At 41.3% G+C, this 25,580-nt stretch overlaps 1 pseudogene; it reads left to right on the top strand.

Annotated features, from left to right (window-relative positions):
• The first annotated feature begins 300 nt into the window (after nucleotides 1–300).
• On the top strand, nucleotides 301–14,580 carry LOC106971941 (cofilin-1-like; annotated as a pseudogene).
• The last annotated feature ends 11,000 nt before the right edge of the window (nucleotides 14,581–25,580 follow it).

The raw sequence follows: 25,580 nt of genomic DNA, 5'->3' as shown, positions 1-25,580 counted from the left end.
TCATTGACAGGGACTTTGGAATCTCTTTAATATACGCAGATAATGGCAAACACATTTATTTACAGTTTTCTTTCTGAAAAAACAAACTTTCCAGAAGTCGATGTCTGTTATAAGATAGCATGTATCTATCTTGTTTCATGTGGGAGCGGGGGTCACATCTTTTGTTATAATGGATGATGTTGAAATGTACTTGATGTGGCAGCTGAATGCCACAGCAGCGGCAGGTACCCTCATCTCTTCTGACCCTCTTTGCAATCTCCCTTTCACTTCTGGAAACATGGCCTCCGGTGTGGCGTCTCTGATGGCGTCATCGAAATGTCCAGTGACATGGAAGTGTGTAAGTCCTCCACACCAGAGGAGGTGAAGAAGCACAAGAAGGCGGTAGGCTTCTGCCTTAGCAAGGACAAGAAGAACATCATCCCCGGAGGAGGGCAAGGAGAGCCTTGCCAGACGATGTGGGCCAGACGACGGACGACCGTGACGCCACCTTTGTCAAGATGCTGCCACACAACTACTGCCACTATGCCCTCTATGACACAACCCGTGAGACCAAGGACAGCAAGAAGGTGGACCCGGTGTTTATCTTCTGTGCACTGGAGCCTGCACTACTTAAGAGCAAAATGATCTCAGTCAGCTCCAAGGACACCATCAAGAAGAAGCTGATGGACATCAAGCATGAATTACAAGCAAACTTGTTGTATGAGGAGGTCAAGAACCGCTACACCCTGTCAGAGAAGCTGGGAGCCAGTGTTGTCATCTCCTTGGAGGGCAAGCCTTATGCGAGCCCCCTGCAGCCCCCTGCCTGGAGTATCTGGCAGCCCCAGACCCACCAACGGAGGTTGCAGGCTGCACCCTTCCTGCCAGACTGGAGGAGGTGTCAGATCCCAGCAGGGGGAGGGTAATCTCTTTACCCACAAACAGCCCCCTCACCCCCTGGACCTCCTCCCCGCCCCCCCATCCCTGATGGTTCTGACCTCCCCAAACTGCTTTAGATGTGATTCCACTTGCGTTGAAGCAGGACCAAGTTCTCCCCAGCCACCCCAGTTTGGGGGTTCCTGTATTTTTTTAATGACACCCCAATTCCCAACCTGCTCCTTCCTTTTCCCACTCTGCCAACTTCTAACAGCAGTAGTGACTCTGCACTTGTCTATTTAGTTCTGTGTATAAATGGAATGTTGTGGAAATGACCTCTCCTTGCGATGTCTGGTTCCCCTCTTCTCTGTCCCTGGTCACAACTTCTTATGGAAGAAGGACCAGTAATTGACCTTCAGTTAAACACACACACACACACACACACACACACACACACACACGTACTTGATGTGGCCCATTAATGAGTAATGCCATTTTTGTGCATTAGTCAATTTGCCAAATTCTGATATTTTATAGTATCATCAGCTAGGAGTTATTATGTAAAAGTCAGTAAAATGTGTTTGAGTATACAGCTCCTCAGAGTGCTCATGATCGTGTTATTAAACCTGCATTATTGAGCTTATGGTCTGAGTTTTCATCTAAATTAATATGACTCAGCCTGAAGGCAAAAGAACATATTAAACTAGGGTTCCTTGGAGAAATGGCTAATTCCAGGACTGGAGCAAAAAAAAGTACAACATGAGCCCTGGAACGACTGTTATGCCAAAAAGTAAGAATGTAATCAAAAAGACATGGCAGCCAGTTTGAAGGGGCTCCTAACTGGCCAAATATGGACAGTTCGAACATCAAGTATAATAAAAATTATGTATTGTGTCCTATAATCCATGGAATTGAATAAAAATCCACAAGTCCATACTGCTAAAATAAATAGGGATGAAAGGAAAGTGGTTCTTCAGAGAAGAATGCCAACTAATAAATGTAGAAAAGACAATGGAGTTGGAAAATCAACCTTTCTGAACCTTTATAGTAATGACTGATTCAGGGAAGAATTATCAATGGCTACAAAAAGTAGGGTGAATACATGAGGAACCATAGGATATCTACATTGTCCCAAAGCATTTTACAACACATTTATAAACTACAAAGGGAAGAGAGTGATTTCTAGTGAAATCTAGTGACAGACACCACCTTAATCAAAGAATCAATGTTAACATCACCAATTTTGGAACAAGCAGACATCATGGGTCTCCCGATGTGATGCACTGGGAAGAACACAATAGCACTGATGAAGTATCTTGCCCCAAATGCATAACCTAATGTAATCATGAGAAAACATCAGAAAGAAAGAAAGAAAAAACAAACAAACAAGGGACAGTCCACCAACTAATTGACCTACAGTCTTTGAAAAGCAATGACATGAGAGATAGAGAGGTTGAATAACTCTTTCAGGTTAAAAGTGAGTACAAAAACTATGAAGACTAAATGCCTTGTGTGATTTTGGAGTAGGTTCTGAATTGGAGAAGAGGGGATGGGGAGAAAGGGATTGCCATAAAATTACTTAAACAATTGGTGAGATTTGAATATGGACTATATAGTAGATAATAATAGTGAATCATTGTTAAATTTTCTGAATTTGATATTTGTACTGTGGCTATGTAACAGACTGTTCTTGTTCTGAGGAAATAGCACGGGGAGCATTTACGGATAAAAGACTATGTTGTCTACAACTAACTCTCAAATGGTTCAGGAAAAGCAAATGTGGCAAAATGTTAACAACTAGTGAATCTGGGTGAAGGGCAAGTTCTTTGTACCATTTTTGCCACTCTTCTGCACATTTGGAATTATTAAATGGTGCTTGAGCATCTCTTCCTGTTGTGTTATTCCATGAGTCTACAATATTCCTTTTAAGGATGACAACAGCTGCATCTCAGGAAATCCTAGTGGGCATCCTCTCTGCTCTCTGTACTCTACATTACAATGCCTCATGTCTGAATACCAAGGCCATTACTCAATTTATTGTCCCAATTTTACTGATGAGGAAAATAGAGATTTAGGAAGCTGAAATAATATGTTAGATTAGATGCCTACTCACGACTTAGTGAATATTCACACATACACACCCAACCTCTGTGAGCAAATTATATTTTCCCCATCCTATATTTGTTGGGCTAGCACCATGGGGATTATTCTGGGAAAAGGGATGTTCACAGATAAGACACAAGGAGAAATTTAAAATGGGATTGCATGGTTGGGCTTGCACTTCTGGGATTCTGCCATCACTATGAGAAAAATATGTCTTGGGTAGGCCCAGGGAGGATGAGACATATGTGAAGCGGGCCTGAAACTAACTCACAGATTGACGACAGGCCCAGCTGAGCCAGACCAGATCAGCCAACACTAAGCAAACCCATGGATGTATGTAATTGGATGTCACTGGGTCTTAGGGTCATTTGTCACAGAACACCAGGGTGGCCACAGGTAACTGGCACAGCAAATGTATCTGACATCACACATATAATAAAAGTTGGAGCCAAGGCACTCAACCAAGTTGCTGTGGTGCCTCGTACCGTTCCTATTTAAAGAGCATTTCCAGGGGCGCCCAGGTGGCTCAGTTGGTTAAGCTTCCAACTTCGGCTCAGGTCATGATCTCACGGTTTGTGAGTTCCAGCCCCGCGTTGGGAATCTGTGCTGACAGCTCAGAACCCAGAGCCTGCTTTGGATTCTGTGTCTCCCTCTCTCTCTCTCTGCCCTTCCCCCACTCGCTCTCTCTCTCTCTCTCTCTCTCTCTCTCTCAAAAATAAATAAACATTAAAAAAAAATTAAGGAGCATTTCCAAATAGGAATAGGCTTGCTATTCATAATGATAATTCATGACCCTGAGAACACCTAAGATACTCTCTGGATCATAAAATAAAAAATGATTATAGCAAAAACTGCAAATGTGTTTTCTGTTTTTCCTAATTGAAAATTATGTCATATTTAATTAACCTTCCTGTTTACCAGCTTGGTTAAATTTTCAACCATTACTAACCATTTTTCAACATTAATAACTACCATTTTTCAACATTAATAACCATCAGAAATATTCAATAAACATAGATTTCAAGTGCTATGCAGTGGAGGCATTGTTTGAATAATCACCAGTCTCTAATGCCAGATGGAAAAATCAATTCTGTAAAAACTGGAGTGAATTTTCTAGCAGGAATTTTTACTCATCTGTGTCCTAAACACCAGAGAATAGATTTTTCGGATATTTTGATCCTCTGGTTTTAGTCTTTCTTCAAACCCAAACTGCAAAATTACACCTGTTCTTAAATTTCAGATCCAAAGCAAATTTCCCACTTAAACCTAAAGATATGTTGGGTTTGTTAGTTTTCCTCAATTACTAAAAATATTCCTACATATTTACCAAAATATTGAAAACATATTCTCTTACAGTAAAAAAAGAATTTTTTTTTTTTTTTTTTTTTTTTAGCAAAGGTGATTTTCTTTTTTCTCTTTTTTTAATTACATTTTTACCTCAAGACCGAACCATGTAACACGTCTCTGGAAGGGTAGCACAAGAGTCGCGTTGTGACTGTCATTCAGTTATGCAACAATGCCCGCATCTTCCAGCAGATTGACTTTGAGGTAGGCAGAGTCATAATGTCTGGTAAAAGAAATAGCCGCTGCTAATTCTTCTGGGACAGTGCTGTCAGCCTCCATTCAAATGAGATGGAGAGGAAGGGGGGAGGGAAAGGAGAGAGAGGAAAAAGCAAAAAAGGGGGAAATGGCAAGTTAATGCTCAGTCATAGGCTATCACATACATGTGTGGGATGGGAAATATAATACTATGAGAACCGGAGTTTGTCTCCTCCAGAACCCCTGATAAACACACATAAAGACAAACTCCGTAAAACACAACCTTATTTTCTGATACGAAAGACTGATTTTTTTCCTTCCTGTTATTAAAAAAAAAAAGGCAGCTTATTTGCAGAAACCGGAGTTTAAGATAGCTGTGGTGGTATTGTCTACAAAGCTGAAAGATGCTCTTTTTTGTTTCATATTCTCATTAACGAGAGAAGCAAAGGGGATGTGGAATAGAACAAACTCTGTAAAAGAACGGAGTGCAAAGAAGTCTCCCACTGACATGAAAAAGTCAATTCGAAATGTGAGCTAATGTCACAAGAATCGAGTTTCAGGAAGTGACTAAATAGATGTCCTTTCCTTTTAGTGGTAGATGGCATAGTCTCCTCATACTCTCGTGAAAAATATTTGTTCTTCGGCCATTTTTGCTGGTAAAAGGACCGTGCTGCTTGAAAGACTGAAACAAAACCATTGCTCATGGAAAGGCCTGAGGAAGCTCGAAGAGGCAGGGTGTTCTATTGATTCTCGTTCTTTCTTTCTTTTTTAATTTTTAATTTTATTTATTTTTGAGAGAGAGAGTACGAGTGGGGTAGGGGCAGAGAGAGAGAGAGAGAGAGAGAGAGAGTGAGAGAGAGAATGTCAAGCAGGCCTCGCACTGTCAGCGCAGAGCCTGACTGGGAGCTCGAACCACGAACTGTGATCATGACCTGAGCCAAAATCAAGAGTTGGACGCTCAACCAACTTAGCCACCCAGACACCCCTCTCTCCTTAACATTTTTAAGGTTTATTTTCCTTTCAAGTTAGGATGTAAAAGTGGTGAGACATTCTACTCCACTTCTTTAAAGAGGCCACCTCAATTCTAAGAACAGGCACTGTTTTCTGAGCACTTAGTCTATGCAGGCAGCAGGCTTACGTGATAGAGCCGGGATCTGACCTGAGCACTCTTACTCCACATCTCGTCCACTTAACCTCCCAAACACACATTTGGAAAGCGTGATTCCACAGCTTTCTCCCCCTAGAATCCCCTCACACTCTTTGCTCTAGCAGGCAGTGGCTTGGAAGTGTTTGATCTGTATCTGTAGCCTAAGATACCGATAGATGCCTGGGGTGAGGGAAGAGCACAGGATTGGAGGATGGGCTGTGTAGGCCTTCTACTTCCCATCTTTGCTCCTCAGGGCTCTGGAGCAATGTGTGGGACTTCAGAGAGCAGCCACTGTCCCTGTTACCCAGAGGTTCAAACATCCTCCCTCATCTGGGCCAGTTGAGGGGATGCTATCGCCTTCCACATCCCCTGGCTAGCAGAGTAGCAGAAGCTAATTCTGGGAGAGGCGACCTCTTCCAGGAGCCCAGGCAGGGTTCGCACCCCAAACAGACCTACGGTCTGTCTTTAATGCTCTCATTTCCCAACCTCCCAATTTCCTCATCACTGAATTTAGGTGGCATTAATCCTTTTGAAAGAAGGCTGGATATCAACAAATAAAGCACCTCTCTGAGGCAACACAGCTGCCTTGCCCACCTCGTTCATGCTGCTGTTTATTTAGTTACCAGACCGAACATCATCCCAACTCAGAGTTCAAGAGGTTGGTTTCAAAAACTAGTTGACATAAACAGATCGGAAATGGAATGTCAGATTGAAGTGGCTGAATTACTGTCTGCAACTCTGAAAGAGCTTCTGTATTACCATTTTGCTAAATATGACTTCGTATCAAGTATCCGTTTATTTTCTTCGACCGGAGCAGGTGGCAGCCTAAGTGATCGTGACTGATGCCCGAAATTCCTTAACTGGAAACTGTCTTTCCTATATCAGTTAGACAAAGGTTTTTTAATCCAATCTCCTTCAGTCAATGATACCTCTTCTAGCTCTACAGTAGGTACATTATTACTAACTCATCCCGAGGAAGAAGGGAAAGGAGAGAGAAATTCTGGTGCCTGAAGAGGGGAGGGAAAGATGATATTAGACAACTGGTTTCTTGAGTAATTTCTCAAAACTACTCTTTTATTGAAGATAGGCCCATCAAGCATTTTCTGAGTAAATGAAAAATGGGAGAGGGTAAGGGAAGAAGGGAAATTTTTGAAAATGGACACTGATTTTACTTCTTTACTTTATAAAAGGTAGTTAAATAGTACTTTGGCAACCAAACTAGAAAACAGTAGAAGGGAAATTCCTCCAGCTCAAAAAGGGAATCTGTGAAAACCCCACAGCTAGCATCATATTTATCGGAAACATAATGGAAGCTTTTCCCTTAAGACCAAGAATGAGACAAAGATCTCCAACCTCACCATTTGTATTCCATTCAACTAGAGGTCCTAGCCAGCGCACTTAGGCAAGAAAAAGAAAAGGCATCCAGATTGGAAAGGAAAAAGTAAAACAATGTCTATTTGCAGATGACATGATCCTGTATGTACAAAATCCAGCAGAATCCACTAAAAAATGATTAGAACTAATAAACAAGTTCGGCAAAGTGTCAGGATACAAAATCAATACACAAAAATCAACTGTATTTTTGTATACCAGCAAGGGACAACCCCAATAAAGAAAACAGTTCTATTTACCACAGCATAAAAAATAGAATACTTGGGAATAAATTTAACAAATGACATGCAAAATTTATATTCTGAAAACTACAGAAAGTTGCTGCGATAAATTGTAAAAGACCTAAATAACGGAAAGTCATCCTATGTTCATGAATCGAGAAGACTTAATATACTTAAGACAGCAATACTTCCCAAATCGACCTACAGATTCAATGCGATCCTTGTCAACATCCCAGGAGGATTTTTTTTCCAGAAATTGATAAACTGATCATAAAATTCATGTGGAAATGCAAGGGACCTTGAATAGACAGACAATTCTGAAAAAGAAGAACGAAGTTGGAGGACACACAAACTGTTGAAAGCTCACAACAAAGCTACAGTCATGAAGCCGCCGTGGTGGTGGCAAGAGGGTTGGCTTATGAATCAATGGAATAGAGATGAAGTCCAGTAATAAAGCCTTACATTTATGTTCAAGTGGTTTTCATCAAAGATTCCAAGACAATTCAACAGGAGAATCATGATTTATTTAACAAATGGTTCGGAGACAACTGGATATTCACATGAAAAAAAAAATTAAGTCGTACCCCATCTTGCACTACACACAAAAATTAAATCAAAATTAATCATGACCTAAATGTAAGAGCTCAAACTATGAAATTCCTAACAGGCGATACAGAAGTAAATCTTTGTGACCTGGGATTACACATGATTTCTTAAATACCAACCCAAAGTACACAAAGGAAAAATAAACACATTGGACTACATCGAAATTAAAACTTTTTGTGCCTCAATGGGCACAATCAGGAAAGTGAAAATGATTGGGAGAAAATATGTGTAAATCATGTATCTAACAAGGGATTGTATCCAGAATACACAAAGAACTCTCACAAATAACAATAAAAAGACATATAAGCCAATTTAAAAATGGGCAAAGATTTGAATAGACATTCCTCCACAGAGAATATACAAATGGCCAACAGGTACATGAAAAGATGCCCCATGTCATTAGATATAAGGGAAATGCAAACAAACCACGATGATATACCATGTCACACCCACTGGGATGACTAAAATGAAGAAGATGACAATAACAAGTGTTCATGAATATGTGGAAACACTGGAACCCTCATTCGTTGCTGGTAAGAATGTAAAATTGTGCAGCTGCCTTGCAAAATAGTTTGGCGATCCCTCAAAATGCTAAACATAGAGTTACCATATGATTCAGCAATTTCATTCCTAAGTATATATCCAAGGGAATTGAAAACATGTTCACACAAAAGTGTGCTCACAAATGCTTATACCAGAATTATTCGTAACAGACAAAAGGTGGTTGTAAATACCCATCTACCAATGAATGGATAAAAAAATACAAGTTTGGCAGCACCTGGCTGGCTCAGTCGGTAGAGCATGTGACTCTTGATCTTGGGTTTGTGAGTTCCAGCCTCATGTTAGGTTTAAAGATTACTAAAAAAAAAGTAAGCTTGCTTAACATGGAATGTTGTTTGGCAATAAAAAAATAAGGAAGTACTGACACATGTTACAATATGAACGGACCTTGAAAACATGCTAAGTGAAAGAAGTCTGTCACAAATGATCACACATTATATGATTCCATTTATGTGAAATGTCCAAAGTTGACAAATCCAAAAAGACAGAAAGGAGGTAGGAGACGCCCAGGGCTAAGGAAGGAGGGAAGGAGTGGAGAATTACTACTAATATGCATAGGGTTTCTTTTTAGGGTGATGAAAATGTTCCAAAATTAAGTCAAGATGGTTGCCCAGCTGTGAATATACTAAAAACCACTGTATACTTGAAATGGGTGAATTTTATGGTGTATGAAATATATCTCAAATCTTATAAAAACACACTTTCGCATAGGATATATTAGAGAAAAAAAAACATATCACTCTATCATAGGATTTAATTTTCCAGCTGTGAATATACTAAAAACCACTGTATACTTGAAATGGGTGAATTTTATGGTGTATGAAATATATCTCAAATCTTATAAAAACACACTTTCGCATAGGATATATTAGAGGAAAAAAAACATATCACTCTATCATAGGATTTAATTTTCCAGTTTGGGCTAAGATACTTTTGTAGAAACTGTGAGTTGACTACCCAACAAGCATTCTTGTTTCTGAGAGTAGAATCCCAATTTGGTCCAAGTCGGAGGCAACAGTTTGCCCTGATCCCAGGTAAGTAGTATTGATTGACATAACTCCTAGTCAATCACAGGATCCTTATTTACCTGGGACAGTGATTGGTTCAAGGTGACCCAGCCCTGGCTGTTGACACAAAATGGGAACCTTCTGCTGAGTCTTTTTTTTTTTAGAAAGAGCATGAGCAGGGGAAAGGAGCAGAGGGAGAGAGAGAGGGAAAGAGAGAGAATCTTAAGCAGGCTCCACTCTCAGCAGGGAGCCTGATGTGGGGCTTGATCCCACGACCCTGGGATCATGATCTGAGCCAAAATCAAGAGTCTGATGCTCAACCAACTGCGCCACGCAGGCACCCCTGCTGAGAGTCTTAGTGGGATAAAAAGTTCTGGATGAAAAGATCCTTCCATTCTCTGCTTTTTGATTTTAGTTAGTAAGGAAGTGATGCATGTGGAGGCCTAATCATGAAAAAGAGAAGCTGTCTTGAAGCTGCTAGATTAACCATTTCTGGAACAACTTATTTCCAGAGTTTTCATAACACTTGTTAATCAGGCCCCGTTGTTTAAACCACATTCTGTCAGATGCTGTGAATTGTGGCTGCAAGCTTCTAATCGATAGTTTTCTCTTAAGTGGGCTTATTTGTGAATTTTCGCAAAATTGCACTTCAGATCTACATCAATGTTCTTCTTTAGACAATGTGATAAAACCGATGTAGATTTTTTCAGAAGACAGGCCTACTATTGGTCAGTGAAAAGTAAAAGAAGAGAGGATCTTGCTCAATGGGAGAAATGACCTTTTACACATGAAATGGATCAGAGTATTGGTCAGCCTTTGTTAGGAAGCCAAGGTGTTCCTAAGGATCACTTGTCAAAATTTCCAACAGGCATCTTCTAGGGCCTGGACTGGGGTGTTCATAAAATTCTACATTCTCTGTTTCTTAATTCTTACATGAAAACTTCTATGATCACAGGCTCATTTTCATACAGAAGCAAGCAGCTGAGCTTCCAGATATGTTAATATTTTATAACTTGGTTAGCTTGGGCAAACTAACAACCAGAAGTCAGCTCTTAATTGGTTGCATCTAATTCTTTATGAAAATTGAAACAACATCTTATTATTCACCATTTAATCAAGTTTGAGAAATTATTTTAGAAGTGAACAAGAGAGACGCCTGGCTGGCTCAGTCGGTAAACCAGGTGACTCTTGATCTCAGGGTTGTGAGTTTGAGCCCCACATTGGGGGTGGAGATTACATTGAAAATAAATAAATAAAATCTTAAAAAAACAAAAAAAGAAGTGAGTAATAAATAAATCATGATAGAAAAGCAGACATCTTAATAATCCTGAAAAACTTACCCTTTCTCTTTAAATTGTTTATCTTAACAGAAACCAGGAAATTTGTGAAAATATCTACAACTGCTGATGCCATCATGGAATCTCTTTATAAATCTGTAAGCCTGGGATTTACACTTGTCTCACAACTGTGATTTAATTCTTTATATCTTTATGTATATAATTGCCGTAAGCAATATGATTGGACCTAAATCAATGCAAAATTTGGCTATGAAATATTGAGACAGTCTCAAATATTATTTTGTGATAGAACTAATCCCACAGAGGCAGATGTAACTGTTGTTTTTTCAATCTTCAAATTTTACGCTAAGAAGGCAATTGGGTAAACTACTTCCAGAATAGCGAAGTGAACTCCATGTACCCACCTGTCAGTGCAACAACCATAAATGGCAAAAAAATTTTTTGAGAAATAAAACCACTTAAAAAGTGTCAAGAAATTGAGACGCCTGGGTGGCTCAGTCAGTTAAGTATCCGACTTTGGCTCAGGCCGTGATCTCACAGTTGGTGAGTTCGAGCCCCTCATCAGGTTCTGTGCTGACAGCTCAGAGCCTGGAGCCTGCTTCTTTGGATTCTGTGTCTCTCTGTCTCTCTGTCTCTCTACCCCCTCCCCCAAGAATAAATAAACATAAAAAAAATAATTAAAAAAAATAAAGTTTCAAGAAATTGTCCTAAGGACATGTACTAAGGAAATGAGGAAACATGTAACAGGAAAATATAGTAAATTTTAGTGAGAATAGCAAAAATCTAGGGGACTTAAGCTAGAATCTGCTCCCCCCATCCACCCATCCAGTTTAGCACAAGTGGGTGTGGCCAAGAAAATGAGGCTGTCTCCCCTGAGCTCCCAATGGATGGCTATGGTGTCTCCTGGGGAGGGACATGCCACAGGCATTTCTCATACCAGCCTCAGGTCTGTATCACAGAGGCTGAGTTTCAAGCAAGTATGGCTGAGAGCTCAGAGGCTTTCTTCTTCCATCAAGCCCCACTCATAGGGCAAAGGATCTACGTCAGGTGTGACAGGCTGAGACCATAGGAGCTCTGATTGCCCTCATCTCAGTTCATTCATGGGTCAGAGCATCCACACCAAGAAAGGCAAACTGTGAAGATCAGGGGCCCCTGCCCCCACCCAGCACCCTACTCCTAAAACAGGTGTCACTCACAGAGAAGCACGCCGTTGTCCCTGCCTTCGGCTCTGGAGCCACAGCTCAGATTTTGCTGAGGAGCAGAGGCAGGCTATAAAACAGAAGTTCTCCCCAAAAAGAACTGACTGTATTTGAAACAGAATGTGGGGAAGTAAAAGCCTAAGGACATTCTCAAAGCTAAACCATAGGCCATCTAGTTTCCCAGGGAAAACCAGAGAAAGATACAATTAATAGAGCATTCCTGGGGTTCGAACAGACTTCCAAGACTGGCCTCAAAAACCTCCCCTGGAAAGAGGACTGAATTTAGTTGGATCAGCCTGTAAAGCAGTTCAGACCCCCAAGGCATTGTCAAAAAAAAAAAAAAAAAAAAAGATACAGTAATCAGTCTGGCAATTAGTAGAACCTAACATCTGGGTGTGATACCAATAGGGGCAGACAGCTCAACTGAGATTAGGGAAAATGAAAGGCAAAGGGAGCTCTAATAGGGGTCCCTGGGTGGCTCAGTTGGTTAAGCGATGAGGCGCAGATTCTCAGTTTCGGCTCAGGTCATGATCTCATGGTTCGGTTCGTGAGTTTGGGCCCCAAGTCAGGCTCTGCACTGACAGCATGGAGCCTGCTCGGGATTCTTTCTCTCTTCTCCCTCTCTTTCCTCCTAAGCCCCTCAAAAATAAATAAGTAAACTTAAAAAAATAGAACTCTGATAAAACTACTACCATCCTCACACTGCAGGGAAAGTAGACTTCCCTAAAAAAAAGTCCAGCCACGACATTAGGCAAATAAACGGACAAATAGCAACATGCCCTAGGGGTGGAGGAAGTCAATGTCCAGAGTTGCTAATAGACATTGACTAAAATTTCCAGTTTTCCACAAGAAATTTGAGACATGCAAAGAAGCAAAAAGTGTGACCCACACACAAGAAAAAAAAAAAAAGCAGACAACAGAAACTGCCTGGATCCAGCTGTTACACATAACAGAGAAAGACTGTGAAACAGTCATTATAAATATCCTTGAACAGCTAAAGAAAACTGGTTAAAGAAGTAAAGAGGGGCACCCGACTGGCTCAGTCAGTAGAGCACACAACTCTTGATCTTGGGGTTATAATTTCAAACCCCATGTTGGGTGTAGCAATTACTTAAAAATAAAATCTTAAAAAAAAAAAAGGTAAAGGGAGGTATGATGATAATGTCTGATCAAATAGAGAAAATAAACAGAAATCATAGGTGGCACCTGGATGGCTTAGTTGGTTAAGCATCCAACTCTTGATTTGGGCTCAGGTCATTATCCCACAGGGTTTGTGAGACTGAGCCCTGAATTGGGTTCTGCCCTGACAGCATGGAGCCTGTTTGGGATTCTCTCTGTCTTCCTCTCTCTCTACCCCTCCCCTGCTGGCGTGCTTGCTCTCTCTCTCTCTCTCTCTCTCTCTCTCAAAAATAAACTTTAAAAAATAGAAATTATTTTTTTAAAAAGAAACAAATGCAGATTCTGGAGTTGAGAAGTACAATAACTTAAATGAAAAATTTATTATAGCAGTTTTGAACTGTCATACGAAAATTATCTATGAATTTGAAGATAAATCAATAGAGATTATATAATTTGAGAAACAGAAAAAAGATGATGGAAAACGAGCAGAACCTCAGAAAAATGTGGGATACCAACATACATAGAATTGGAGAATCAGAAGGGGAGAAGAGAGAAAGAAGCAGAAAAACCTTCTGAAGAAATAATGACTGAAAACTTCCCATATTTGCTCTAAAAAAGAATAACCTACACATCCAAGTTCAACCAACGTTAAGTAGGATAAACAGAACAAGATCCACACCTAGATACATCATGTAAAAATGTGAGAAGACTTTTTTTGAAAGAGAAAATGTCGAAGGCAAAGAGAAAAATCTCAAAAGCAGTGATTGGAAAACAACTTGTCATGTATGAAAACCCCCATAAGATTACCCACCGACTCCTTATTAGAAACACAAGGGAATCTAGAAGGGGAGGTATTCAAAGAACTGTACAAAAAAAAAAAATCTGTCAACCAAATATGTAATACCATCAACACCACCTTACAAAAATGAAAACAAAAGAAAGACACTCCTAGATAAACAAAAACCGAAAGAATCTGTTGCTAGCCAACCCACCTTACAAGAAATACTAAAGGAAGTGCCTTGGGCTGAAAGCAAGTGAAGCCTGATGGGAATTCAAACACACACATGCATACACACACAAAACAGGTAAAGGTAATTAGGTAATTAAAGATGGTGTGGATGCATGTTTCATCTCCTTTCTTCTCTTAACTGATTTAGAAAGCAATTAAAATAATGTGGGAGGGTGCACAGGCTGTCCAGGGGGTGGCGCTGTCCCTGTTGCACTGGCAGCCCCCCCCTCCCTCCCCCCCCCCCCCCCCCCGGGGCACATGGGGAGGGAGGGCGGGCCTTCCCAGCTGCTCACTCAGCTCCCCTTGCCTGTAGCAACCCAGCTTCCAGGAGGCAGCAGTGCTCATCCTGCGTCCCGGTGCTGCCACCACCCACAGACACCGGTGTCAACCCTGGCCGGGTCGAGGCCGGAGACTGGTCACCTCCTCGGGGAGCCATTCCCGCAGCTCCTCTCCGGGTCCCAGCAATAAACTCCTCTGAAGCTGAGCAGCCATTCCCCACACGTTTGTGGGCCCTGGGAATCAGGTAGATTGGGAGGTCACCAGCTCCAAACTGAGCTTGGTCCCTGGGCCCCCTCTGACACTCCCCCTACCCTTGGTTCTCCGGTCCTGAACTCCCACCACCTCAGAAAAGGTTCCAGGTCTGGTGGTGTCAGCCTCAAGGACAATGTCCCTGTAATAAGCACTGGGGTGGGACTAGAAGGGGCCCCCACCTCTCCTCCCCCAAGGATGTTGGCATCTGGTCTAACTCCAAAGGGCAGAAAGAAACCCACCTTGTGACCTTGGATAGGTCTCTTCTCCTTATAAGTCAAGTCATGGGCAGAGGTGGGGGCTGGTAGTGGGAGCTCCGCAGGGGTCCAAAACCCAACACCTGACACTCTTGAGACCTCTTGCCCTATACCGATGGGACTCTTCCTGCCCTGGGCTGTGGCTATCTGCCTTCCCTTATGATGAGACAGTTTGGTCTCGTTTTCAAACTCCTTAGGGAGGGGCCCTGGGTGGCTCAGTCGGTTGATTTCAGCTCAGGTCACGATCTCACGGTTCCTTGGATTGAGTCCCAAGTTGGGGCTCTGCGCTGACAGCGCGGAGCCTGCTTTGGATTCTCTCTCCCTCTCTCTGCTCCACCTGCGTGCTCTCTCTCTCTCTCAAAAATAAATAAATAAACTTTAAAAAATAAAATAAAATAATAATGTGTATATAATTGTATTGTTGAGCTCATACCACACAGAAATATAATATTTGTGACAATAATATTACAAAGGAGGTGGGTGGGAGCAAAGTTATATTGGAGTAAGAAAATTACACTTGATGGTAATTTTAACCCCCAGGAACAAATGAAGAGAACCAGAAATGGTAAACAAGAAGGTTAATATAGCAAACACTATAAACATATACTGCCTTCCTTCTCTTTGTTTCTTTAAAATACATAAAATTATGTAAAGTATGTTATACACACACACACACATAATAGAAGAAACCACAAAAAAAAAACCCTCAAAAAATACAGTGAAAAAAATCATTACAGGAATTAAAATATTACACTGAAAAATACTCACTTAATGCACGTAAGAAGACATTTGGTCACAATCACTAATGCATTTGGTCACTGAACAACCCAAACACCAAAAAGGTGAAAAACAGTGAGAAGATGCTTTCCAAAATTTGGTTCAAGGTACTAATACATTTAAGGATCTTTCTACAGTAGTACGACAAGTACAGTTCTTCAAGGGTTTGTTCTTAAGAGAACCTACTGTTTATTCACTTCTTCCTTGACACCAGGGGGATAATATATTTATGTAAATTTCTCACAATGACCCCACCGACTGCAGAGCTATGGAAGTGGAATTCTTGAATAGGAAGTACATCAAACTGACTTGAGATCTGTGATGGAATAGAGTCTATGTGAACTTGTTCACACAGGATTCAGAACCTCTTCCTTGGGTACACATCACATGCCCAGGAACATGATCCAATTTTCAGGGAAGAGAAATGATCTGCATGCACTTTTATGGAAAGATCAATATGTTCAAAGGCAGGTAATGCCCTGAAGCTTAATTGTTTTTGAGAAAAGGGGGCCAGTGACTCCCTTTTAGAATGCTAAATGACCTTGGTAGGCAAGCACCTCAGTAGAGCTTTTGAACACATGAATGGAAATTACCACATTTCTCCCAGATTAGACATAACCACAATCCCTTCCTGGAGTCATCAGTAAGGAATGTGTTTAATAACCGAACCTGTGGTCTCTGGGCTCTCTGTCATTGGCAGGACAAATAAGGACAAGGATATGGACACAGCAGGGGTAAAGCAAGATACTTTGTGCCTGAATTTATTGCTCTCTTTTTCTTCATCTCTGTCTCCTCACCCTTCTTATCTATTTATAGAAAACAAAATTATTCCTTAAGTCTGGATGTAAGAGAGGAACATGTACGAATGCATGTCTTAGGCAGATAGTCATGTAAATGATTACAGAATAATAAAATCAGATGTCCAGAGTAAACGATTTCCATCACCACTAACCCATGGCAAGGCTCCCCACTCTATTTTAAGCAGCTTCCAATCTACTTGTGGTCTTTTACTTCAATTTCATTTTTATAACATGTTTCCTAGTTTATAGGGAGCTTGCCCAAATACTGAAGGAAAAAAAAAAAACAAAAACAAAAAAAAACCTCTACTATCCTCATTTCTAAAAGCAAGATTTTATGGGAAATTTTGCAAATCAAGGAATTTTCTTTCAATGTTCACTGAAATAGCATATCAAACTGCCCTTCAGACCCATGGTAACTCCCTTTACAATTTCATAGTCCTCTTGCTAGCTTCATTTTGAAAGGTGACTTTTTTTTAGAGACTGGAGAAAATCTGACTACTCGGGTTTTCAAGTAAAAGTACCAAGAATAATGAAAAATTGAGTGGATGTAGGAAGCATTTGAGAGATTTGATTGGAGAAATCATTGATCAGTCTTTGCCTATCTCCTTCTTATCACTCAGGGGTCTCATTCTTCTGTGTTTGTCAGTTTTATTTTATCTATGAATGGAGATAAACATTTTTACCTATCCATTCTTGGCGTATGTTATGCTTTCTTTAGATTCATGTCTTTCATCTGTTCTGGAAAATTCTCTAATCATTGTTTCTTTGAATATTCTCTTTACTCCCTTTTATCTCTTTACCCCTTCAGAAAATATGTGAGAATGACTCACTCTATTCACCATGTGTCTTTCTGTTTTGTTTTGAATAAAGGCACAATTCTTTATTAAAGTGGGTTTATTTATTTTATTAAATTACTTTTTAATGCCTCATTAACAGAATTTAGAAATGACCAATTACAAATTAAGTAGCTTGGTGGCCATAATAAATCATTATGCTTTACAATTTCCTAATTTTTTTAAGTTTATTTATTTTTTAAAGTAATCTCTACACATGGGGCCCAAACTCACAATCCTGAGGTCGAGAGTTGCACACTCCTCTGATCGAGCCAGACAGGTGCCCTACCACTTTCTAATTTTTAAGTAGACTTTGTTGTGGAATAATTTGCATAAAATAAAATCTATATTTGAGGTGGAAATATTTAGATATTTAAGCGGAAGTGGATGAATTCTGAATTCATCTATGTAACCAATGCCCCATTTAAGATACAGAAGACCTCCCCAGAAACTTCCGTCCTACTCCTTTACATTCAGTCAACACTCTACCACCACACCTCATTCAACCACTGATCTGACTTATCAGTAGAGATTTGTTTTGTCTGTTCTAGAATTCTTTTTTTTTATGTTTGTTTATTTATTTTTGAGAGAGAGAGAAAGAGTGAGCACAAGCGAGGAAGGGGCAGAGAGAGAGGGAGCCAGAGGGTCCAAAGCAGGCTCTATGTTGTCAGCATGCCGCCCAATGTGGGGGCTCAAGATCACACCCTGAGCCCAAGTTAGATCCTCAACCTACTGAGCCACCCAGGTGCCCCTGGTCTAGAATTGTATCATATGAACAGAATCATGCACTTGTCCCTCTTTTGTGTCCAGTTTCTTTGTCCAGAATAATGTCTGGGAGATTCATTCATACTGTTGCATGAATCAGTATTTTGGTTTTTTATAGCTGAATAATATTCCATTGTATGCATATATCACAATCTCTTTATCCACATCATTTCATACACATAAGGTAATCTAAATTGTCACATTATGAAAGTGTATGTATTTGATAGAAGATATGATATACAAAAATTGGGGCGGGTGGCACCTGGCTGGCTCAGTCAGTGAAGCATGCACCTCTTGATCTCTAGTTATAAATTCAAGCTCCAGGTAGGGCGCGGAGATTACTTTAAGAAGTGAAATCTTAAAAAAATATACTTTGGGGTGCCTGGGTGGCTCAATTGGTCGAGCGTCTGACTTCGGCTCAGGTCATGATCTCCCCGTCTGCGGGTTCAAGCCCCGCGTCGGGCTCTGTGCTGACAGCTCAGAGCCTGGAGCCTGCTTCCGATCCTGTGTCTCCCTCTCTCTCTGCCCCTCCCCCACTCTCACTTTGTCTTACTCTGTCTCTCAAAAATAAATGTAAAAATCAGATAATAATGCGAATTACAATAAAAAAAAAAGATATACTTTGATCACGTCTCATTGGCTTCTCTCACTCCCGCCTCCAGTCCATTCTTATTGCCAAGATAACCTTCACCATGACGATCTTCTACTAAACTTTGCCCTAGTCCACTGCTGAAAGTAATCCTTTCGCTGCCTAGTTTTACTTCAGATGATACACCTCTTTCTGCTTTGTATTATGGTCGCATAGGTACCGACCTAATTTCAACGCCTAGACTCTAGGCTGCTTGAGGTCAGGAAGCAACCGAGATCTATCTTGGCTTGTGCACAGCACTTAGCAAACGGCTGGCTTGCGGGCCATGCTGGGCCAATGGCTGCTGAGTACATGAATGAGTTCCTCCATTCAAAATTAGCTTCCGTGGTTTCCCATTTTATGGCTGGCTTGCTCAAAATCTTCCACAACTAGCTCCAAGCTAGCTTTCCGGCTGCATGCTCATGCTTTTTCCTTTCCAATACCTCTTGTCCAGTTAAACTAGTCTGCTTGCTGACTTCTGTGCCTTTATCTGTGCTGTTTTTCCTGTTTGGTGGAAAACGCACGTGCACCCGGTCACCCGCGCACACACACACCTCTAGCGTCATTGTCCCGTGACTCCCAAACACGAGTTAGAATCCCAAGGTTTCTGTTTCCAGGGGAACCTTCCACCATCCACACACCTCTGCCAGCAGACCATACGAGTAAGCAGTTGCAGATGGTGCCCAGTAGGGGGAGGTGTACCCATAATCTCCTGTTAGGTCCAGGGCTTTTTCTGTAGCCCTGGAGATTTTAAAGAAGCCATATGTTTACAGAAACCTCTCAGGGAATCAAGACATAAACAATTCAGACGTCTCTTCCCTCAAATCACACACAAGCTACGAGTAACCCTCGCTAACCAAAGCACAGTAATTTAGGCCCTAATAACAGACAAAACCATTTTGACCATTTTTAATCTCTATGATTTAAAACACAACCAGCTCATTTTTTTAAATTTTTTTAATGTTTATTTATTTTTGAGGGAGAGAGACAAGCAAGAGGGGGAGGGGCAGAGAGAGAGGGAGACACAGAATCCGAAGCAGGCTCCAGGCTCTAAACTATCAGCACAGAGCCCATCGTGGGGCTCGAACCCAAACCCGCCAATCGCGAGGTCAGGACCTGAGCCCAAGTCGGGCACTTAACCGACTGAGCCACCCAGGTGCCCCATGACCAGTGCATTTTTTAAAGTTACATCGGAAGGACCTCATTCCATTTGCACCTCCATTTAAAAAAAAATTAGTGCAGTGTACTTACAGACTGAGTGTGGAATCTGTGTTGTCAAATCAGAAACCAGTAGTGCACAGTTGAATGTCTTGCCTTTCGTAAAAGTTTTATTAGTTAAAATGAGAAAAGTAAATTCTATACTGCCCACTTTTTCCCCCCATCTCCACCCACTTCTTCCCTCCATTTAGATTTTTAAAATATGTTTTGTGACTGCTTACCAAATGGCAGGGTTTTTTTTAAGTATTTGATTGAAGACACCAAGGGATTCGGCTTGACTCAAGTGTTAATCATTGATCTACTGGTTGCAAACCAGAAGTGAACAGTCATGAAATACACAAACCATGACGCATCACAGGGATAGCCTCACCCATTCTCACACCAGGACAGATGGATCTCCTAGGGAATTAACATAGTTCAGTGTTTCGTCAGTTTATAAATTAACAAAGCTGGAAGAGACCGTTGTATTTCATAGATGAGAAAAGTAAGATCAAAGTGACTTTTTCAAGAGACCACAGCCAGTGAAAAAAGAGAGGCTAGAATCCAACCCTTTGGACCTGTTTCCTGTAGGATGCTGCTCATCTATAAACACCATTTACTGTTCCTCTTGCAGTGTCAGCAAGAGATGATATCTTAAAAGGATCTTTTTTGTGTCCAGGCCCTTTCAAGATATGCTAACAAGGCAATGCAAACACCAGGTTGGTTTGAATAACGCCTAAGGAGGTGGCCAGGCTTTGGGCTTCCCAAGGCTGTCACATGGGCACCTTTTAAAAAGTGCTTTTGAGGGCATCATCAAGAAAGAAAGCAAAACCCATCCATGGTGGCTGTTGTGTGCCAGCCCATATCCTATACATTTCTCCTGTAATCATTGATCGGGTCAGGGAAGAGCTAGGACATGTTATTATATTTGGAAGTTATTTGTCTTTTGAATCTAAGGATGATGCCTACAGTTCACATGACATCAGAGGTAGGATATGAATGCTAAAAGCTGTATTAAAATGATGGTACTTAATAGTAATGGCACTTGAAGCTTAAAACACCTTTCAGGGTGGATCTCAAAGTACTTGGCAAATATTCATCACATTTCAACACGGTATTATGCTGAAGGAGCATCGTGTAATTTCCTTTTTATAAGTCAGAGAAGAGAAAGGTAATTGCCTTTTAAAATCTGTTTTGGTGTTAGCCCTGACATTTTTATTTTTAACTATGCCTAATTTTGCAAATGACCTACAGACCTCTTGGAAATAAGTTCATCTAAGTTCTAGTTCAATAAATAAAGTGATTGACTTCATTAGGATCAGAACTTGAAAGTCCTGTGCTCCTCCAGAGGAAACGCTAACTTTTCTGGGTTTTGTGATACAAAATTCATACCAAAAACCCTCTAAAGCATCATCTGAAATTCCAGGGGTGGAATGTGTGACGAAATACAGCAACTTAAAAAAAAATTACAGAAGCTAAAATTCTTCCCTGAGCTATCGTTATTAAAAATTAATCCAGGAATTCAGGTTTGGGGATAAAGTAGGAGGATGGGTAGGAGGGAATTAGAAAGGGAGGAGAAGCAGACAAAGACTGTTTAAATATTTATGATTTTTATTTGAAATCAGAGAAAGATTCCCTACTTTCAAAACTTGAAGTGTCATGATAATTGAGTGCTTCAGATATTTTCTGTTATATCTGATGGGTTGGGTTTTTTTTTTTTAAGTTTATTTTACTTACTTTGAGAGAGAGAGAACATGGAAGAGGCAGTGACAGAGAGAGACAGAGAATCCCAAGCAATTCTCAGAAACTTTGAACTCAGAAACTGTGAGATCATGACCTGAGCTGAAATCAAGAGCTGGACACTTAATGGACTGAGCCACCCGAGTGTCCTATATCTGATGGGTTTTGACTTCAAAGGAACTTCAAGGGCAAAGTATCAGCCAACAAAGGGCTTTCACTGCAGTCCCCCAAAACATGCAGCCTCATCACAGATGGCTCAGCACATTGCTCAAAAGAGTGGGACACCCCAGGGACGATGTCTCCACTCTAAAATGGTCGTTGAGATAGAAATGGAACTTGTTGGACAGAGCCCCTGGAAAAGTTTCTGAAAGAGAACTGACTCAGCTAGAAGGGTGCTTTTTTACTATTCCCCCTGTGTCTCCTTCTTCCTGCCTGGAATTGGGACATGACAGCTGGAGTTCCAGCAGCCATTTTGTCTCTCAAGGTAGACACCCTGAGGGTGGTGGAGGAAAGACAAAAGGAGCCTACATATCTGCTGATGATGTAGATGTCACACACCCCAAACTGCCTGCCTTGGGATTTCTTTTACATAACAGAGAGTCTCTTACTTAAGTTTTTCATTATTTATCCATTAATAGAGGTAGCTCAATGACTTTTAGAGTTTAAGAACTTTATTTTCTCTCTTTTTTTTTAAAGCAAGCTCTACACCCTACGTGGGGCTTACACTTATGACCCCAAGATCAAGAGTCACGTGCTCTTCCAACTGAGCCAGGCCAGGCATCCCGAATTTTATTTTCTCTCCAAAACTGCTTTTGTTTCTTGAAGAAGTATGGTCAATACTTAGAATAGGTCCACTATAGAATAGGTCCATTAAAGCCTCCATGTCCCATAACTCCAGAGGGCACCATATACCTTATGGCCTAGTAGACACTTTTCACCCAGACCACAGTGTGTATGGGGTCCAGTGACCCCTTGGTCCTAGCTTCTCCTGTTTTCACAGGATTTCCTGCTTTCCTCTTGATCTTCTTGGGGTTACATCCTCAGAGAGGTAAGTGAAAAGGTGACCGTAGACTCAAATATTGACCACACAATTATCAATACAATCAGTGGTTTTATAATCTTATGAGAAATAATTTAAGCCTTATTTCTCAAACTAGAAAGCCATGGATGACTTTGGCAGGTAAATGAGTATCATGAACCATTTATCATCCTTCTTTCCATGGCAGAAACGGAAGGAAGGAAGGAAGGAAGGAAGGAAGGAAGGAAGGAAGGAAGGAAAGGATGGAAGGAAGGAAATTGCCATGTTGAAAGGAAAAGAAAGCATACTATTGATCATTTAACAAGAGCTATAAGAAAACTATTTCCCAACAGAAAAGAAAGATAATGGTAATAATAACTAATAATATTTATTGGGACATGGCTTACTCCGTGTCAGTCACTACTCCACATCATTTACATGCATTAGTTCATTTGATCTTGTGAAATAATCATCATCACCATCATCATCATCATCACCAGCATCATGCTTACTTCACAGATGAAGAAACCGAGGCACAGAAAACTGAAGTGAGTTGCCCAAAGTCTCACAGTTGGTAAGCTGGGTTCACAAACAATGAATTACCACACGATACTGCCCCCGGTAGTTTAAAACTGTTGGCACTGTATCACCATAAACACTGATACTAGACAGCAGGCTCTACCAGGGAAGAGGTGTTTTGTTTTGCTCACTGCTCTGTGCCCAGTGCCTACAACACTGTGTGGCATGTACTTAGCCCTCAAGTAATTAGTGAGTGAAGGAAGGAAGGACTGACTGAATGAATGTGGAGAACTCAACAGACCCCTGGTGGGGGACGTGTATGATTATGACTTAAGAATTGCTTCTCGGGGTTGCTATGAAGCACTTCCAAGCAGAAGCCCATTCATGATAAAGCTTCATGGGATACACCACCTTCAGATACTAACAACTCGTTAGCATCCAACCATCTGTAGGAAATTGTAATGATACCTTCTGGGAAAGGCTCATAGAGTGTAAAGTATCTTCATTTACGCCTTTTTGTTTAATCCTCATAACACCCTGTAGGATTTGTTTCCACTTAGGTGACAAAGCTGGAGCTTGAGGTGAGAGCCAGAATCCAGTCTCCTGTCCTGTTACTCACTCCACACCCTGGGCATTTATCCTGCAGTGTCTTGCCCTTGTGGGGTCAGATGTCACCTGACCACTCACATTCCACTGCCCCATTCCCTTCATGACCATGGGCCTGCATTTATGGCTGTCCTTGGCCCACGGCATAATCCCCAATCTTAGTGTTTAGGGTATCTATTGTTGAGTAACAAACTACTCCAAAATATAACAGCTTAAATAACAATCTATTGTTATCTCTCATGGTTCTGTGAGTTGACCGGGCTCAGCCATGTGGTTCTTGCTCCAAATCTCCCATGTGACTGCAGCCTGATATCATGGCAGCTAGGAATGCAGTCACCTGAAGACTGAACAGGATGGGCTGGTCATCCTGTAAGATCCCATCATGGTGTAGAATAGCCCCCAGCAATGATGGCCCCGATGGGGCTGTTGACTTATGTGAGCCTCCCTCTGTGACTTGATCTTCTCATGGTTTGGTGGCTGGTTTCCAAAGGAGCATTCCAGGACTGAGTGTTTCAAAGGGTAGGAAGCCGAAGCTGCCAGACCAGTGAAGGCTTTGCTCAGAATTGTGGCGACATTATTTCCACGGTATCCTATTGATGAAAGCAGCCATGGGGCCCACCCAGATTCCAGGGTGTGGAGACATCAAGTGCCCCTCCTCCTGGGGAGCGGGAAGGTCACTTTGCTGAAAAGCATGTGCAATGAGAGATGTTGTTGCAGCCATTTTTGGAAAATATGATCCACGGCACTCCGCTTTGTCATTAACCTGCAATGAAGCCATCCAGCTGCAGATAAATTTCCATTTCCACACTGTTGTTCTGTGTTTAATTGGGCCCAGAATAATATTCAATTTATTTTTTTTAATTGTTGCCAAGGTTACATTCAGGGCCTCAACTGTTATGACTTCATACCCTTTTAAACCTCCTAAGGCTATCCTAATTCAAACACATATTTAGGCCCAATGATAAGAGTCCTCATGGAGCCCTGGGCATGGGGGAAGCCGACACTGTTTGATTTACGTTTATGGCAGTCCCACAGACCCCTGTGTTCCCAGCTTCTCAAGGAGGATCAGGCAAGAACATGTCAGGTAGATGAGTTCAAATCCATCACGATAACAACACTCTTTTTTATGAAGTTCACCATCAACTTGTCTTTCAAATCTTATTGTCCAATATTTGCCACCAACGCCCATGTCCCAATCAAACTGGACTTGTCACCTTATGCTTCTCAGCCTTGTCTGTTCTGCATCGCCACCTCTGCTCCCCTCCATCCCAGCTTGGATGCCATTCCCATATCCCCGTTTACTGAAACATTACTTCTTTCGTGGCAAATTCAAGCACCACTTCCTTTAGCGTAGCTTTCCTGATTTCCCTGCCAAATGTGTGTAACCCTGCTCTCCTTTGAACCTCCCTAACTCTTGTCTTGTCTACTTGGAGTCACAGTCCTGTTTGGGCCTGTCTAATTCCCTCCCATTTCCTTTGCATCCGTTCTCTGCACAACTTAGCACAACATCTCCCACATCACAGGTGTTTCTGTGTTGACATGTGTTGAATTGGATTGAACCTCCAAAAATGTCATTCTCATTAGACTGTCATGGTCTCTGATGGCCTAGGCCTCTCAAAGAGCTCACTCACCTTCAGGGATATGTGTTCAGGCACATCCATTCATTCATCCACTCATTAATCCCACAAATATTGACTGGGCATAATCCCCATGCTAAAACAAAATAATGTTTGTTTGTTTATGTTTAATGCTTATTTTGAGACAGAGAGAGAGTGACAGAAAGAGAGCAAGTGGGGCGAGGGGCAGAGAGAGAGGAGAGAGAGAATCCAAAGCAGGCTCCATGCTGTCAGCACAGAGTC

The sequence above is a fragment of the Acinonyx jubatus genome, chromosome A1, assembly GCF_027475565.1.
Source record: "Acinonyx jubatus isolate Ajub_Pintada_27869175 chromosome A1, VMU_Ajub_asm_v1.0, whole genome shotgun sequence".
NCBI classification, from domain to species: Eukaryota; Metazoa; Chordata; class Mammalia; order Carnivora; family Felidae; genus Acinonyx; species Acinonyx jubatus.
This window is presented reverse-complemented; position numbering and strand designations above follow the sequence as displayed.